Source organism: Alosa pseudoharengus, unplaced genomic scaffold (genome assembly GCF_046254945.1).
Source record: "Alosa pseudoharengus isolate Yale_2024_CS ecotype anadromous, Long Island Sound unplaced genomic scaffold, YU_APseudo_1.1 YU_APseudo_1.1_scf_1, whole genome shotgun sequence".
NCBI lineage: Eukaryota > Metazoa > Chordata > Actinopteri > Clupeiformes > Clupeidae > Alosa > Alosa pseudoharengus.
The window spans coordinates 40,172,896-40,190,968 of record NW_027468564.1 but is presented as its reverse complement, the minus strand read 5'-3'; the positions used below and the strand labels follow the sequence as shown (position 1 = coordinate 40,190,968).

The 18,073-nt window shown below is 47.8% G+C and overlaps 1 protein-coding gene across 1 annotated transcript in view; it reads left to right on the top strand.

The window, feature by feature from the left end:
* The first annotated feature begins 174 nt into the window (after positions 1–174).
* Positions 175–18,073, top strand: part of LOC143118909 (signal-induced proliferation-associated 1-like protein 2) — a 102,755-nt gene continuing 84,856 nt past the window's right edge. The window contains exon 1 of the mRNA XM_076280049.1: positions 175–288. The gene's annotated coding sequence lies outside the window, so the exon portion shown is untranslated. The remainder of the gene's footprint in view (positions 289–18,073) is intronic.

Sequence of the window (18,073 nt, the reverse complement as noted above, 5' to 3'; positions counted from 1 at the left end):
CGCTTGTTGTGGCTGAGTAAATGTTTAAGCAATGACTGACAGCAAAGAAAACCAGCAAAACACAGGGGTCCGTCGACACGAGAGCCAATCAGCGTGAAACATGGGCGGGCTTTTCTACCGGTGCTGTCAGCGCAAGGAAAGGCAAGGTTTCGTTGATATGTGGTGCTACTGAGAACTACACCGTCTGGGGAAATTAAGTGGTTCATTGTTTGCTCTCCGGAGCTCCGGCTAGGATTACTAAACTCGTACTTTCGGATAGCATGGGATATGCCGCTTACAGAATAACAGGTAGGACAAAGTTGCTCGCAAGTAACCGAGCAAAATGTGCCGTTTTTTCTTTGTGTTTGAAGTCATTTTACGTTTCCCCTAACTTTCCGAAACGTAGCCACCACCACCACAGCGCTGGACAACGCGACAGTGTAGCCTACCTAATGCCCAACGCAGTTACGTTGAGGTAACCTCTTTGGACCAAAGGCACTTTGTGTTTGTTTTTGAGTGGGAACAGTGCACTTAAATGTGACAATTGTACAACTTTGTATTTGAGGTAATTGGCTGTGCAGGTGACAGTTTTCATACGCCTACATTTAAGTTGCATGAGTTGTTTTGTTCAACAGCGTACTTGCTTTCAGTTTACTACAGGCTACTCTACATTTTCATGGGCTAATATTTTCACATCCACACACTTTTTTAAAAACAAACAAAAGCGCACGTTACGCATCCAAATCAACACAGCAAACCTGTTTGTGTTAAGATCAAGAGTGCGGACAAAGTGACATTAACAATAGGGGGAGTTGTTGGGATATGTGGGTGCTTGGTTGAGGACGCTGGTAATAACTTGCATTTGGGTAGTTTTTTTTTTTTTAATAAAGAGACTGTGAATGATCCTCGATGATTTGCTTTAAACTGCGGTTGCAATAGCTGATTTGTTTAGTTCATCTTAGCGCTGAAAGTGTTGTCATTAATGGAGATTAGCCTTTCTCCAGACCTCATTACTCAGCGACGTTGAAAACCCAGCCCATGGTCTGAAATGGATTCGTCTCGGTACATTTGTGACGGTTTAAAGAGAAAAAGAAAGTTCTCTATGCCTTTTTCTTCTTCTTCTTTGAGAGGTAACCTTGACAGCCAGCTGTTGCCTCCATCATCTTGGCAGAAAGCCTCTGAAAATCTGGGACTATTTACCCTCACCGGTATGGTGCTCCTGCTAATTCTTGTGCTCACGGAGGTTCCGTTCATGAGTCCAAGTTTCCCAGCGAGTGTGGTGACTGCTCGCGTTGTTTAATTCCATACAAAGCATTCTGATTCACTGCCTGTTTTACGAGACGCCCATAAGGAACTGCGTAAGTCAGGAACACAAGGTCTTTATCTCAGACGGCTGGAAATATTGTCCCTTCCCGTGCGCTCCAATTCGCCATTCATCACCGCGAGCTCGGAAGGTGGCCTATTTCCTTTGCGTTCTTTTTTTTTTTTTTTACCCTTTTCACTTTAGACATGCAAAGACTAGTTTATTTAGAGCTGCAGTAAACCCGAATTCGTGTGACATTTACCCTAAACAAAAAACATAGTCTGCCTTATGTTTACAACTGTCCCCATGCAGTCTGTATTGTTTAACATCTTGGGCATTGTTGGACCTTCTGACGTTTCAGAGTGAGCCTTGGACTCGGAGAAGCTTTAAGTGAGGAATGGAGTTTTCAGGATCTCAGTGTAACATGAGGTTGCAGGTAATGAGGCTACCAGGGGGGAACAAAGAGAGGGATGGGATGGGAGAACTGGATATGTCTGTTTTCAGATCTAATCATAGCTGAGTTAGTAAACATTTCAAATATTCAGTTGCCCATAACAGCTGGACACTGGTTATGGTTTTTGGCAAAAGCCTGATTATATATGTGCATGTGGATATTATCACAGCTAGAACTGCCAATGGATATGCCATCAGTCTGCTTCCAAAAATCTGAAGTGATGGCAAGACATGGAAATGTTTTTCTTCTAAATAGATAAGCAATCAACACATTAGATTGAATAGCTGTTATTTTTCAAACTTTTTTGTCTCCAGTCAGGAGAGTAGGGGGCTGTGTGTGTGTGTGTGTGTGTGAGGGGGTGGGGTTCTGGGTGGACGTCCTGGGTGGCTCTCAAAAGACAAATGCCGCCACTTCCTGACGGCACGCAGCCGGTTGACGGGCATCCCAGCTCCCTCCGAGGGCGCGAATCAATGCCCTTTGTATTGTCACCTCCGAGCGAAACAACAAGCCTGAGGCCGGTGTGTGTGTGTGTGAGAGAGAGAGTGTGTGTGTGTGTGTGTGTGTGTGTGTGTGTATGTGTGTTTTGTCTGGAGATTAATGCCTCCCACCCCAGTGGAAAGCACCTGTCAGCACTGTGAGAAACTCTCCCAGGCAAAGGCCCAGCAGGGAGCCACAATGCTTGTCTTGACTGAATGAGACTAATTAAGCCTCTCACCGTTTGCTCTGAGGCCCGGCAGTAGGCACCTCAGCTACGGAGGAGAAGGAGAAGCAGTAGCATGGGGCTTTCTCTATTGTGTTGGATTGCATTATGTTGCACTGGAGGGTTCTTAGCTGAGCTATTTTAATGCAGAAGTAAGGTGTTATTAGCCGAAGGCTGCTGCGGTCGCTCTGTCTCTCTGTCTGCATGCCTCGTTAACCTCTGTCTAGCTCTCTGGTTGTCTGTCTGTCTGTCTATCTGTATAGACCTTTTCAACAATAAAAACAAAAGCAATGCTTGAACGTTCTATTTGGTTCCCAATCTACTTCCTCTGCATTAAGATAACATATGGAATGTTAAAACGGAAGCCTTGTGGGGCCAACTATGATGCTGATAATGGAACTCTCTTGAAAGGGTCTATAGCTCTGTATGTGTAATAATGGAACGGCAGATTTCGGAAAATGGCAAGTTTACAAGTAAGAGGAGTTGGGGGGGGGGGGGGGTGCAGAGTCTCTTCCCTATCGTACTTCCCCCTCACTCTCCATCTCTCATTTACGAGATCAAAGCTCTCTGAAACATGCATCATTGGCCATTTCCTTCTCTGAGCATGAGTCAGTGAATGTGGTCTCTCCCACACGCCCTCTCAGATTCTATCTCCTCCAGGCGTTCTCCCTCTCTCTCTATCCCTCCCTCTCTCTCCCTCTCTCTCTCTCTCTATCTGTCCCCCTATCTCCCTCTCTCTATCTGTCCCCCTCCCTCCCTCTCTCTATCTGTCCCCCTATCTCCCTCTCTCTATCTGTCCCCCTATCTCCCTCTCTCTCTCTGTCCCCCTATCTCCCTCTCTCTCTCTGTCCCCCTCTCTCTCTCTGTCCCCCTATCTCCCTCTCTCTCTCTGTCCCCCTATCTCCCTCTCTCTATCTGTCCCCCTATCTCCCTCTCTCTATCTGTCCCCCTATCTCTCTCTGTCCCCCTATCTCCCTCTCTCTATCTGTCCCCCTATCTCCCTCTCTCTAACTGTCCCCCTATCTCCCTCTCTCTATCTGTCCCCCTATCTCCCTCTCTCTATCTGTCCCCCTATCTCTCTCTGTCCCCCTATCTCCCTCTCTCTATCTGTCCCCCTATCTCTCTCTGTCCCCCTATCTCCCTCTCTCTATCTGTCCCCCTATCTCTCTCTGTCCCCCTATCTCCCTCTCTCTATCTGTCCCCCTATCTCCCTCTCTCTATCTGTCCCCCTATCTCCCTCTCTCTATCTGTCCCCCTATCTCCCTCTCTCTCTCTCCCTCCCTCTCTCTATCTGTCCCCCTATCTCCCTCTCTCTATCTGTCCCCCTATCTCCCTCTCTCTATCTGTCCCCCTATCTCCCTCTCTCTATCTGTCCCCCTCTCTCCCTCCCTCTCTCTATCTGTCCCCCTATCTCCCTCTCTCTATCTGTCCCTCTCTCTCCCTCCCTCTCTCTATCTGTCCCCCTATCTCTCTCTCTAACCTTCTCTTATAGGGTATTTGTTTTGTTTCTTCACTCTCTCCTTTATGTTCTATCACATTTTCTCTCCTCTCATTCGTTTCTTTCTATCCCTTCTTTCACTTCCCATCCATCCCTTGTTACTCTGTCTTGTCGCACCTTGTTTCTCAGGCAACATACGAGTGGTGCACCTCTTTCTCTCTCTCTCACTCACATATCCAAATGCACTACACCAACTGAGCACCCTCCATGTGAAATATTTAAAAGGCAAGAGTGTGTCACCTCCTCTCCTTTGGTTCCTTTGGGCGTTTTGGGCCAAAGTTGTTCAGAGAAAAAAAAAAATGCAGGAGCGCCGGGGCATCCAAGTCCCGAGAGAGAAGCATCCTGTCGACCTTATTTGGAGGGACTTGAATATGAAAAAAGAGGCACTGGGATTACATTTCTTCCCCTATTAGCTCCAATTATGCAAAGTGTGTGTGCACATAAGCTCCCCCGCCACCGCCTAGCTTGCGCCTCGGCCTGCCACCGGATCCGGATCCAAACTGGCGCGGGTCCGTTGGCTCTGGGCGACCCGACCCGAGAGAGAGGTGAAGTTATCAGTCCCTCTTTCTAACATGTTTGACACGTTTATTTATTTATCTAACCCCCCCCCCCCAAAAAAAACAAAAAAAAACAAACGTTCATTGAGCATTTCACACCACAATGATTGTGCCCAGTCTTCCTGTCTGTGCGGCCCAGGTGTGTGGACGTCCTGTCCTGCATGTTGGCAACAGCTTGCTTTGCCAGCGCAACTGCAGAAACTCACTCCGGTATGAATTACACGAGGCCCCATTGAGGACCTCTTATCACTTGCACGTCAACAATGTGAAGGTACATAACGAATCTCACCTCAGGCTCCAAGTGTTAATTAAAAGTCATTTCCCATTCATCTTCGGGGGCTTATCTGACATATTCATTCAGTGTTTCCCACAGAATTGAATTCTATTTGTGGTGGTAGGTTTGCAGAATTAACTTGAATGCAACAGTTTTTTAACAAATTAGCGCAGCGTGGTTATGGTGCTAATCAGATTCAAGCACAATTTAGTACCACCTGGAAAATCATTGTGTGGTGGTCCATGTTGATATTGTGGTGGGCCGCCACGAATAAGTCAATGTATGGGAAACACTGTCATTTCTGAATGACTATTTCTAAAGAGCATATTTGGTTTAAAGACTCGGTCATCACTGGGTTTGATAACAGAACCTGTATGACATAAGCCCCCATATGGAATTCAGCCCAAGTGACCATTTGAGGATTTAGATCTGCCGTCTTCTTGTTTTGAGTGGGTAAGGTTTCAGGTCTTACATCAGGAGCAGTCTTGAGTTGGATCAGTCCAGAATTGTGTGTGTGTGTGTGTGTGTGTGTGTGTGTGTGTGTGTGTGTGTGTGTGTGTGTGTGTGTGTGTGTGTGTGTGTGTGTGTGTGTGTGTGTGTGTGTGTGTGTGTGTGTGTGTGTGTGTGTGTGTGTGTGTGTGTGTGTGTGTGTGTGTGTGTGTGTGTGTGTGTGTGTGTGTGTGTGTGTGTGTGTGTGTGTGTGTGTGTGTGTGTGTGTGTGTGTGTGTGTGTGTTGTCCTCCTTCCAGCCGGTGGGGTAGAGTATCTGGTGGCGGAGGGAATGCACAGGTCCCGGCGGCGGATTATGCCGAGCCATCTGCTACTGCCTGTGCCGAAAAACGCCGGCCAAGGGCCGCTCGCCGTCTGCCGACAGGAAGCAGCGCTCCGTTCCTGTTGCCGTGCTTACGGTTGTGCCGTGGGTTGCATTGTTTGTTTGTCGTCACGCGTTCCTGGGCTTTCGTAGGTCCCAGCACAGCGCTGGCTACGCCTGGCCTAGAGTGGCCTCGGGTGTTTTGCGTGGCGAAGGGGTTGAATCTTGGCGCTTAACCCCTCGACTGACCGCATCACTGAGGTCAAAAATTAGTCAGTGACTCATCTGTGCACATGTGCGCCAAACTCCCTCTGCCACCTTACCTCTAACGCTACCATCTCAAAATCCCCATCTGCTTCCATAATTCTCTCTCATCCTCCCTCCAAATCCTCTGAGGAAGTTGAGGTGAATGACTTCCCTGGCATAGGCCCACAGTCACTGTCTCTGAGTTAGCAAGTTAATTAGCCTTTAAGTAAAGAGCGTTTAGAACGAGTGGCTAGGCACTTAACAATAAAGCCCTGTCTGCTATTGAGGTTAAGACAGAGCCTCTTGGTGAAGGCATATTACCTTTGCTACTGAGCTGATCTATTAGCTTTCTGTCTTCTTCTGTGCTGATGAAGATTAAAGAGATCTGGAATCATCTGGCAAAGGCTGTACACTTTGTGCCGAGGGATAGGACAGGAAAGGATGCATAAGCCGGGAGAGGAGAGGAGGGGAGAGCATTAATACAGGCTGGGCTCCTTATCTCAGTCGACAGCTGAAATGGCTAATGTCAGCATGATCGTACCTGCTCGCATCCGCTCCACCGACTCCGGTGACATCCGACATGAATCACCTGGTCGAAAGTGTACTGGTGTTTTTTTTTTTTTTTTTAGGTTTTTTTTCCGCTGGCATCAGGCGGTTTGGTTTGACTAGAGAGGGGGATGAGAAGTGCACGGCCCAAAACAGACGTGTTTATAACCACGGTCCCATTAGTCACAGGCCTGTTTGTTTTAGTGCTGATCCGAGGGATAGTCCGTCTGCGTCGTTCGTCTACTGTACGTCAGTTGCAAGGCTCATCTTTGTGCTCGCTCAACTGTGCCGTGCCAGTTGGAAAGCTGAAAAACACGTCTTACGTATTTATCTCTTTATTTGTTTATACAGTTCAGTCGCCCGAGTTAGACTGTGTGATCGCCCAACGCGTACCTTGTTATTACCTTATTGACTTCCGATCTGTTAACCCTGCACAGGATGCCATATGTCACATTTCACATCATAGCCCGCCGAGCCTGCCCTGATTTCCATATGGTAGTAAGTGTTGTAATACTGAGGGGGCCTAGTTTGCATCGTCAGAAGCAGCAAGATGAGAGGATCTGCTTTGAGCCCTGACATCATGTCAGTAGGCTAGCATGCCGATTTGTTGTGTTCTTTTGTTTTTTACCTGGTTGAGACACTGGCCCAAAACTAGTCGGCACAGGAGAAGAGAAGAGAGGAGAGGGTACAGTCAGTACTCTTTGTTTTTGAGCTGGCATCAGGCGAGACGCCCCTCTGCACCTGGGCCAAGACCAAGAGCGAGTGAATTTAAAAAAAAAGTCCTCTTCCTCCTCTTTTGTAAAAGCTAAGAGTTAGAGAGCCAAAGCGTTTAAATGCTAAGCTGCGATTAATACACAACGAGTCCTTGATCCAGATTTTCCACAGGGAGAAAAGAAAAGCTTATGTTCAGACACAACACTATTTGAGTTCTACCTTGCAGTTAGGTAGAGATAGCAGTGGTTAGCCATTGTCAGAGCACCATGTTCAACGTGTGGACCTACTTGCCATTTGAAATCTAATTTGACAAGATGGTGAGACAGTGGATTCAACGTCCAGCTGTTCTACACCAAGTCCCAAATCACACTCATTAAGCTCAATGTCAGTCATTTCATTTTTCCGCTCCCTTTGTGATAATCCATCCATCCATCCATCCGTCCATCCTTTCCTGTATCCATTCATGCATCTTTTTATCGGTCCCTGTATCTATGCCCTCCCCCCTCTCTTCTCTTTCCTCTCGTTGTTTGTCTCTGTCTCTGTGGATTTCTCGCAATCTCCCTCTGTCTTGTCTCTCTCTCTCTCTCTCTCTCTCTCTCTCTCTCTCCCTTGCCTGCTTGCTCTCTCTTTCTCTCTCTCCCCCTCTCTCTCTCTCTGATTCCCTCTCTCTCTCTCTGCCTAGCAGCACTGAGGCCCTGGAGAGTGTGCGGAGCTCCTGGCAAAGCCCTACCAGAAGCTCTCCGCCATCTGTCTTGACACCTGACACCATCGCCCGCGCCTGCATGCACCCCGGCCCTGCGCCCCGCACACATGGCTCTTCCACCTCTCCACTCCACACTCCAGCTTTAGAGCCACTCCTAGTCTTAAGGGCCTCTCTCACGCCAGGAGCGATAACTATAAAGACAACAGTGACTATGTCAATGTGAGAGTCCACACTGACTGGCCAACGATAAGGAGAGTGTGGGTCTCTTCATGTTTTTTTTTCTTTTTTTAATTTACAAGAGAGGGTCTCTTCATGTCGATAAATGTGATGTCTAAAATTCGATGGATTCTGATTTGCTTTTTTAATCGATTAGCAAAATCGCTCTGAAAGTGATCCTCGATGTCATCGTTACTTATGTCGTTATTGTTTTAGTATGCGGTGTGGACTTTCATTCCTGGTGTGAATGGCCCTTTAGTCTGTCTCTCTGTTCCTCCATCCATCCTGTTTAATTATCTCTCTATCTTTCTTTGCTTTTCCTGCCCCTACTGCTTGTAGTGCAGTGTTCAGTGTGTTTCCATGAGTTTACATCGAGGAATCTCTGTCAAACAGTAGCCCTGGCTGCTTGCTGCCTTCACCGTACTGTCGCTGAACCAAAAGCAGTTTAGACCCGCAGGTTGTATTTTAATGTTACGGTCATCTGTCAGCTACTTTATATCTCTAGCTCGTGCCACCCAGAATATCATGCTCTCTCCCTCTCTCTCTGCTCTTCAGTTTGTTCACAGCATGGTGCTTGCTGTATGTGTGTGTACAGATCATCCTCACAGACGTAGCTTTCTCATCCATCACTGTACAGAGTCCCTTCGTATTCCATCTGCCTCAACCCCTGTGTGTTGTAGTAAAAGGAGAGAGAAAAAAGCATCAAAAGCCGACCCTTTTAGCTAAATTTCTGTCTTTCTGGCTCCCTATTTTTTTACACTCTTACACTCTCTCCATCTCTCTCTCGATCTCCTCTCAATCTCTCTCTCTCCCTCTACCCCCCCTCTCTCTCCCTCTACCCCCCCTCTCTCTCCCTCTACCCCCCCCCTCTCTCTCTCTCTCTCCCTCTACCCCCCCCTCTCTCTCCCTCTACCCCCCCTCTCTCTCCCTCCATGTCTATCTGTCTCTTTTGCTCACTCGCTCCCTTCCCCCTTTTTTTATTCCTCAATGGAATGTTCCCTTCCCCTATTTCCCTCCATCTGCTTTGTGGAGGAAACGCTGGCTGACAACCCCTTCAATATTTAAAACTGCAACAGCTATGACATTAGACCAGTGGAGTGTGTCTGCCTCAGATTTCGTTTTCACCCACGGTGGCCAACACAACCACACCCCCCCCCCCTTCGATCTCCTACGCAAAAATAAAATGTAACAAATAGGTTTCTTCCTCCTTCTCCCTCTCTCTTTCTCTTACACACACACACAAATACACACAGTCACATACACACTCTATACACATTAAAATACAGCTCTAGAAATTAATTTGACCAGATCTCACTGAGGGGTTGACATGGAGGAGGTGAAAGTGGTGGTGTTGCTGCAGGAGAGGGGTTGATGAAAAGTATTCTTCCCTCAAAGCGCAGACTGAAAGGCTGCTATCCTTCTGCAGGGTTGTTTTTTTTCCCTTCCTCCTCCTCCTCTTCCTCTTTCTTCTTCTTCTGTTTCCCGGTCCACTTTGAACCTGCCAGTGGGTAACAGCGGACCGGAGGGCCTGTTGCGCTTCCTAAGTAGACCCTTTGGTTTCCAGAGTGCTCCATTTCAAAGCGGGAACATCAAATCAAATACGAGGGAGCACAGAAGCAGATTCTCAAGAGGTGCTTTGAAACCAACCTCCACCTCCTCCTCCACACCACCACCCCCACTTTCATTTACCTAGCCTCTGTCTCTCCTCGTTTAGTGACCAGACATCACGACCACATTCGCATTCATTAAAATTAAAAATGGCTCCCATGCAACCCAAGGCAAAGCTTGACAACAATACACTTAATTTATACAGGGCTTTTCTAGACCCTTAAAAGATGCTTTGACAGCTTTTTTTTTAACCCCTCTCTCTTTCCCCTCTTTTTTTTCTGGTTTTCATTTCCGGAGGTCAAGCCGAATAAAGACAGAGTAGACCTCTTGGCTGAAAACGTGAAAGAATGCCACCTTCCCCGCGATGGGTTTAATTGGCTGTACGTCTTTCGTTTGCACCTGGGGGCGTGTGTGTGGTGTTGGGGTGGGGGGGGGGGGGGTGTACGCGACACAGCGTTACTAATCAGGCTTGATGGGTGTATTTGTCATAAAAAAAGAAGAGAGAGGGGAAAATAATGAGTTCTGTGAGCTCCGTCAGACCACAGAGTTGGGGTTCACACCTGTGTTGTTTTGTGGAAACAGGGCTGGTGTGTTCCCCTGGCGATGGTTGCCACGGGGGCGTGTTCAGGCACTAAACAAACAACACATACGCACTCATAATAGAGAAATCCATAAATCCATACACACACACACACACAACACACAGAGCAGGATCTGTGGTTTAGGCCTGGTGAATGCTCTCTCTTGTTGCTCAACACATTTGCCCCATGGAGAGACAGTGGCGTGGAGTGAAGTTCGCACCTTGAGAGACCTGCCTAAACTGGTCCGAGGGAGTGTGTCAAAAAAAAAAAAAACGTTACACCTTTTAATTGTCATGTTGAAATTCTTGTTTTATTTTCGCCTGTGCCGTTGATTCCCATCAAGTGAGTGTTTTAAAAAAAGTGTGTCGTCATTTCTCTCTCTCACACACACACACACACACACAATCAAAATCTGTGTGTGACTGAATGACTGATATTTGTATACACCGTGTTTGGTCTGCCCTTAATGTGTCTGGGAAGCCTAGTTGTGTGCAGATTGTGTCTGTGTGTGTGCACGCGGGTGGGTGTGTGCGTGTGTATGTCTAATGCTGGATGAACACCGTTGTCAGTTGAGAGCAGTCATGCCTAGCCTTCCTCCTCCAACTCATCACTTGTGGCTTTGATACTTGGTTGACTGTTTGCTTGGCTCGCACTGGTTTCCATACTGCGGCTCATCCCTCCTCAACTGTATAGTCAATGAACTGTGAAACCACAGTCAGTGTGGCCTACATTTCACCCCCCCCCCCTCCACACACACACACACACACACACACACACACACACATTACAAGCACTGCCCCCCTGACTATCCAGCCACTGGCATGTGTGTGTGTGTGTGTTTGTGTTTTGTTTCCACTGTATGAATGCACTGTTTGAGCGCCTGTGTGTGTGTGTGTGTGTGTGTGTAAAATGGGAATTGTTGTGCAAGAACTTGTTGCAGGGTTAAACTGAAGTCACTAGAATGTCACGTCAATCATTTTAATTAATATATCCAAACTGCCGACGGATATGTTGGAATCTTCTAAACTGAAAACTTTGTAACCATGACAGCGCTACCCTTGATTTAATTGGTTGGCTTGTCCTGACTTTGTGGCTAACTAAAAACAAAAAAACAAACAAAAAAAACATGATTCTGTTGAGAGATGCCAGTAGAACGTAAAATGTCCTAAGAGGACCACAGTCCATGACTGTGGTGAAAGGTTGTTGTCGTTGATATTTGAGCTCCCTGGCCGACCACAGTACACCCAGAAGCAACATGTTGTTTGGTTGAAATTGGTTAGGGCTATGGCTGGGTCCAAGCTACTCTGAGTTAATTTTTCAGTTAAGTAGAAGGTGGAGAAGTGGAATCACAGACTATGCCTCTAAGAGCATAGAGAAGGTAGCCTGGAGATTCCAGACCCTGGTAATCTACAAAGATTAAGGGTCTGGCCACGAATAATGTAATGGCCCAATTCGAGGGGGGCGGCACCAAGCGTGCATTTGAAAATCTCACTGCACGCAATTTGATGAGACTATACGACCAATGTTTACTGACTGATTCCGGACTTCGACGCAATTGGATAACTCTACGACTGTCATCTGTTTAAATCGCCATTGGCCCACCTATATCAGATTGGCTCCCCGCGATACAAGTGGGAAAAGTAACGTGCATCATTACTCATTGAGACAATTCAAATTGTGCTCTTGCGAGAACTCTGGATTTTCCAGGTTATAGAGAAGGGGTCCTATGTCATAATATAGTGTTACAGTATGGCACATTACCCCCCCCCCCCAAATCAGTCACAGTAGGTGTTGACAGATGGACTGTTGGTGTTTGGATGTGGGGTTGGGGGAGGTCAAATCACCATGCCCCCCTGTTTGAGGGGTGTGTGTGAAGGAGTGGTATTGTTCTTGCTAATAGAAGCTTCCGTGTCACCAGAATGGGAGGCCCACTGGACTCTCAGTGCGGATAAGTAGTGTGTGTGTGTGTGTGTGTGTGTGTGTGTGTGTGTGTGTGTGTGTGTGTGTGTGTGTGTATGTCTGGGGTGGAGGGGTCAGACAGCTGACCCAGTTACGTCAATCGCAGCGCAAATTAAAATCGTTGCAAGGCGCTTAAAAACCTCTCTTTGTCTTTGTTTGGGTGGTAGAGTGGCTTACACTCCTCCCCCCACCCCCCCCAACACACACACACACACACACACACCCTCATCCTTCTCACGGAGATATGGAGGCCGCTTCCGTAAACGCGGTCAGGTGACCCTACTGCCGTCTGGGCCCGAGCCACTATTAGCTCCATGTCGGCTTGGCACTGGCGGCCCGGAGGACTAGCCCTTACTAAAGAAAACTCTGTGAGCCCATGCAGCTTAAGGATTTTCGCCTCACCGATTTCATCCGGTCTTTAAGATGTCCTCACCTCAGCGTCTCTCCCAGAGCTCCCACTCCAAAATGCATGCACACACACACACACACACACACACACACACACACACACACACACACACACAGAGAGAGACTGACATGCATGCATGCATACACAATACACACAAACACACACACACACACACACACACACACACATACACACACACACACACAGGCATACAACTGCCTCTCTCCTAAAGTTGCCATTGAGGGCAGGCATAGTAGAAGGATTAACCCTTCCTAACCTGAGAGGGCCTTCAGGATCTGATAACCTGCAGTGACTCCTATACGCCTAGAGGGCTCTACAGGGGCCTTAACCCGACCCCGGGTCGTGTCTGTGTCTGTGGGTGTGTGTGTGTGTGTGTGTGTGTGTGTGTGTGTGTGGGAGGGAGGGAGAGAGAAAGAGAGAGGAAGAGAGTTTACTCTGCTCAAGGCACCGATGGCTCCAAAGACGTCCGCCCAGATGACCCCTCCACTTTTCCGCCCCACCCTGTCTCAGAGAGAGAGAGAGCGAGAGAGAGAGAGAGAGAGATAAGAATGGTGGTGGAGGAGAGGGGCTGTGGGTGTGGATTAGCCGACCCGTTGCATTCCTGCTCCTCACCATAGCGAAAGTGACATCTCAATAGGAAAGGCCTTAGGGTGGCGGGGGCCGTGCAGCAACATGACCGAGTGGAGACCCCGGGGCAGCCTACCATCTCGAGGCCACGGCCCGCCCGCCCTGCCCGCCGGCCCGTCTGCTTCTGTCGGGCTCCTTTCTTCTCACTCTCCCGTCTACATACTTTTCTGACTAGTTTTTGCTTCTGTATGGCATTTGGTCCATCCTTATCTCCTCTACTCTGAAACACACACACACACACACACACACACCCAACCACACACACACACACAGGCGCCTTGAATGTTGTATACAGTAGTGCATGTCCCCTATTCTTTGTCTTGACTATTTGTTGTACCATGTAATCAAGATCAAGCCTGTGTAATCATCACCTTCTCTGTCTTTGCATTTATCTGTATGGCATTTGGTCCATCCTTATCTCCTCTACTCTGAAACACACACACACACAGGCGCCTTGAATGTTGTATACAGTAGTGTATGTCCCCTATTCTTTGTCTTGACTATTTATTGTTCCATGTAATCAAGATCAAGCCTGTGTGATCACCCTCTCTGTCTTTGCATTTATCAATTGTCTGTGTGCTTCTCCTCTATCCCCTCCATCAGCCTCCCTCTCTCTCTTATGTACACTCTACACACACACACACAGACACATTTTCCCTTCTATCAGACATACTCTGTCCCTGTCACATTCTGTACATTCTCTGTCTCTGTCACACACACACACACACACACACACGCCCCCTGTAATGTAGCGGTGGGTTGATGGGAAGCCTTATCGTGGCGCAGCAGACAGAGGTGGCCCACACTAACCTGCTGAATTAGAGGCAGCCGAGGCGGAAAATGATGGGTGTGATTGTAGGGGCAGGAAATGGCTGTCACTGATTAAAAAGACGAACACACACACATGCGCACACACACACACACACTATGTATACACACATACGTGCTTACGCACATACACACACCACTCATACACCAACTGCTCCAAAATCACGGTCCCCTTCACAGCCCACAAACCTACTTCAATCCACTGCCTTGAACCTTCAGATGGGGAGCCAAAGAAAGAAAGACAGAAAAAAGAATGAATGATTAAAAAAAAAGAATGAAATTGAAATGCCACCTGTCCCTCACAGCTCTGTCACCCATCAGCAACCGTCCATCAGGGAAGTGGTTATCCACAACCCTGCTTCTCCTCCTCCACTTCCGTCGGTTAGCGCGGTGAAATGCCAGGTCAGATCAGAGGTTGCCGGTTGGTTGGGGCGAAGAGGGCTGTGGAGGTTGATGGTTTTTGGTTCGAGTGAAATCCAAAAGGCCAAGTGCTTTCGCCTTTTGCCTCAACCACAGCTGCTCAGAGCTAGTTTTGTTTTGACAACTCTGAAGGAAAGCCCCCACCCCCCACCGTCGTTGCACATGGTTAGATGATCTCCACTGGTAGTTTTAATGTACCGGTATGTGATGTGCTATGCATGTGTGGGATATCTAGTGGGTTAACTGGTGTAGCAACTGGTGGCACCAACACAAAGGGTTTGGTTGCTACGGAGTGCACATACTGTAGCTGGGTCATGCAGAAATGACTTATGCATACGTCATCTGTGACGCCAAGTCCTAACTACTTGCGAGTGTTAGCATTCAGTTTCGCTCGAATGTGGTTAGGATGCATGCAAGTCAAAATCCAACCACATTTGCTGTATAGCACAACAAAAAGAGCTATATACTACCTCAGTTCAGACAGGAGAGTGTGGGGGCCTTCAGTTACCTTTAAGAGTCAGACTCCATTAAGTTCCAGAGAATTAAGGGTGTCGGTGTAGGTGATAACACCTGGATCCTTTAGGGTTTTTGAAAGGAAACTCTGTGTGTGTGTGTGTGTGTGTTTGAGAGCTACTAACACAAAAAGGGTTGTTGGTAAAGGTTGATGTAATCAAGTCAGATTTAATTCTAGACTGTACTCAATAAGCCCTTCATCCTCAGCACAAAAAAGTGGAGTCTGTTGAACCACAATGAGTGCACCACATGCACGCTCGTGCAAACTCATGCATGCACAGTTGCACACATACACAGAAAATGATTGTGGACAAATTCAGCGGGAGCAATTATGTGTCCCCTGGAACTTCAGGCACTCTGGCTTGTATTAGCTCAAGTTTGGGTGAAGAAATCAACATTCCCAGTAAATGTTGGTCAGTCATCTCTCTCACACAAACACATATTCGGTCTCTCTCTCTCTCTCTCTCTCTCACTCACACACACACACACACACACACACACTATAAACCATATCTGTTTAGCCTTTTCTGTATTTCCAAGCTCAATGACTGCATACTGTAGCCTATACTTCAAGAGGAAAGACCAACTTCCTTTTGCATGAATAGGGACTTTTCAACCAGTTTCACAGTGAGCCCCTGTTATCTTTAGAAGGGGAATTTCTTTCCATGACCTTACCAGTGCAAAGGTTGGTTATTTCTCAAGGGTTGGCCAGAAATCCCATTTGGAAGCTGCCCCTATAAATCACCAGACTCGACGAGGAGAAAACAATGTCGTTTCCCCCATCAACCATTTGTCTTCTAACGCGCCTCCTCTCAACGGCTCTGACCTTTGCCTGCGCGCGAGTCACTTTCGCGGTGGTTTACAAGCCCCCTCTCTATCGCCTCGGTAACTCAAAAAGCCGTTACCAAGCACTCCGCCAAAGCGATAATGACATTATCGCCATAAAAATCACTCGTCATGCATTGTGAGGAGCTGAGAGATACAAGCTGCGGCGTATGGGAGTTTTCCTCGGCGACAATGGAAGTGATTAGCTCGCTGATGACCTGCATAGCTCAAGGTTAATAGAACCTATTGTAGCGCGTCGCCAGTAGAGATAACCAACCGACCATGACGATAAGAACGGCTGTGGTCTTAATTAGATTCGCGAGAGATAACGTGACTGTATGAAGGATAGATGGGGAGGGAGAAATCTCCATCGGGCCGCAGCAGCTGCTGCTGCTGCATACAGCAGATTCTCTCTCCCCTCTAGCCTATCAAACGCTCCGTTGCTGGTATCCATAACGCTTCTCCATTTTTGCAATTAGTAAACAGTCCAAACAGGGAATGTAATAGGCCACGCTCATCACTTCGAATTATTTATGTCGCAACTGACGTCCGCCCACGCTCGTGACTGGTAGCGTTGAGAGGGTCACTTGCATTGCGGTTCAGAATGTCAGGGAATGCCGCCTGTGTCGCTTGCTGTTTTCACTGCCTCGTTAGCCGAGTTGTGCTTCAATGTCAGTGTGTCAGAATCGTTCTCCCCACGGCTGGAATCAAAGAGTATTTGGACTCATTTTTCTTTTAGATGTCGCAATGTGTTCAGAACTCGTCTTCTGACAAGAAACTTTTCCGTCGGTACAGGATTATGACTGTGTTTTAGTGTTTGCTGCATAACACTGACGACACATGATTAGATCAAGTGTTCATTTTCTCTCTCTCTCTTCCTTTCACAAACGCCATTATCTCTCTCACTCTCTCACTGTTTGATACATTTTCTCTCCCCCCCCCTCTCTTTCTCACTCACACACACACCTGGTTCTCTCCTGGATTTGTTGTGGAGATCACTTCTGTTTTGAAGGATGGGCGCCTCATCTCTGGGATGAGAGTAAGCAATCATACCCAGGAATAGTGAGAAATGGTGGAAATGGCAAGTGTGACGTGAAGGCCTGGGACCAAATTGCATGAGTGTTGTTGTTGCACACACACACACACACACGCAAGCCCTTAGAGCTTTGTGATGGAGTGGGAGATGTCTGGAGGGTCTCTCCCACAGTCCTTGGGTAGTGTGGGGGTGATGGTTGGATGGAGTTTTGGGGGGTGGTGGTGCAGCAGTGTACTGGCATAGCTGCAGGGATGTGTTTAAGGCCTGATTTAGAACAGGCTTCTGACTCAGCACACACACACACACACACAGTGTTCAGATTCAGATCATTGGAGCATATATAGCAGTGCCAACCCACTTCACCATTTTACACAAATCTTCCACTTACACACATGCGCATACACACACTCTATGGCTCCAGGGTTCGACTCAGCCTCAGCCTGCAGATTTATGGCGATGAAATGAACATTCCTGAGAGAAAGGTCCTCTAATCCAAAGGCGAACAAATGTACAAATGCACACAACACACAGGCATGAAGAAACAAAACAAACGTTTGGTTGGTTGCATCAGCCCCAGTTCAGTAGCGACGACATTGTTCCGCTCTCCCGCTGTCAGCATATGGAGTTCCCAGTACAGCACATGCTAACGGTCCCTGCCCAAGGCCCTTATCCAACAGGTGCCACATCTAAGTCTGCCTTCTCTCCCCCCTCCTGCGGTGCATGGGGCTTCAATGGCAGGCCACACTCTGAAAAGAGAGCAGATCCGTTCTTTCTTCTCGTTTATTTAATTCTTTTATGTGTTCCCTCCTTTGTTGTTTAAAAGGCGATTGGGGGTCGGGGTGGTTTGAGGTGGGGGAGGGGCGGGGGGTGGGGTAGGCGGGTTCATGAGATCGTTATGCTGGTGGAAACAGGAAAGGTCAAAGGTCAGCTGGTTGTGTGGTGGGGGGGGGGGGGGTCTCAGAGGGCTTAAGGGTGCTGATGCCCAACATGCTTCAGCATGCGCACACACACACACACACACACACGCACACATGCTGCCATAGTTAAACAGACACACACACAAATGCGTGTACCCGCAGGTTACAGAGATTAAGGAACTCGCATAAGCATATGAATACACGCGTGCACTCACAGACACATGTTGCTTGCCTTTGAAAGGGGCTTAACATTGAACTCCAATGGACACGCGCACTCTCTTTGCGGTATATCGCGCACCCCTACACACGAGCACATACAAGTCCACACC